A 356-nucleotide genomic window follows, 5' to 3' on the forward strand; every position below is an offset into this window, starting at 1 on the left:
TGATAGGAAAGAATATGAAAAATAACAATAAATGGAAATGAACCATTTGGTAGTCCCAAGGATTACCAGTGCCCCCTCTCAGTGCCACACAAATTTGCTCCTCGACGCGTTCGGCATGAAAGATTAAGGAGGGGGATTAGAGAGATGAGATTATTGCTTTGAATTCCTTCGCACTTGCATCCTGAGCGTTTTTACTGCCACGGATAACGATCGTTCATGAAAGGGAATATGCGTGAAAAACAACTCGAATATATAAAAGACTTTCTTAGTGCTTAGGTTAACTCTGTCAATAACATCTACCCCAATACCCGATGATTAATTTCAAGTGGGCTAAGAGCGTTGTGTTTAGAACAAGA

This window comes from Penaeus monodon, chromosome 15, assembly GCF_015228065.2.
Source record: "Penaeus monodon isolate SGIC_2016 chromosome 15, NSTDA_Pmon_1, whole genome shotgun sequence".
NCBI lineage: Eukaryota > Metazoa > Arthropoda > Malacostraca > Decapoda > Penaeidae > Penaeus > Penaeus monodon.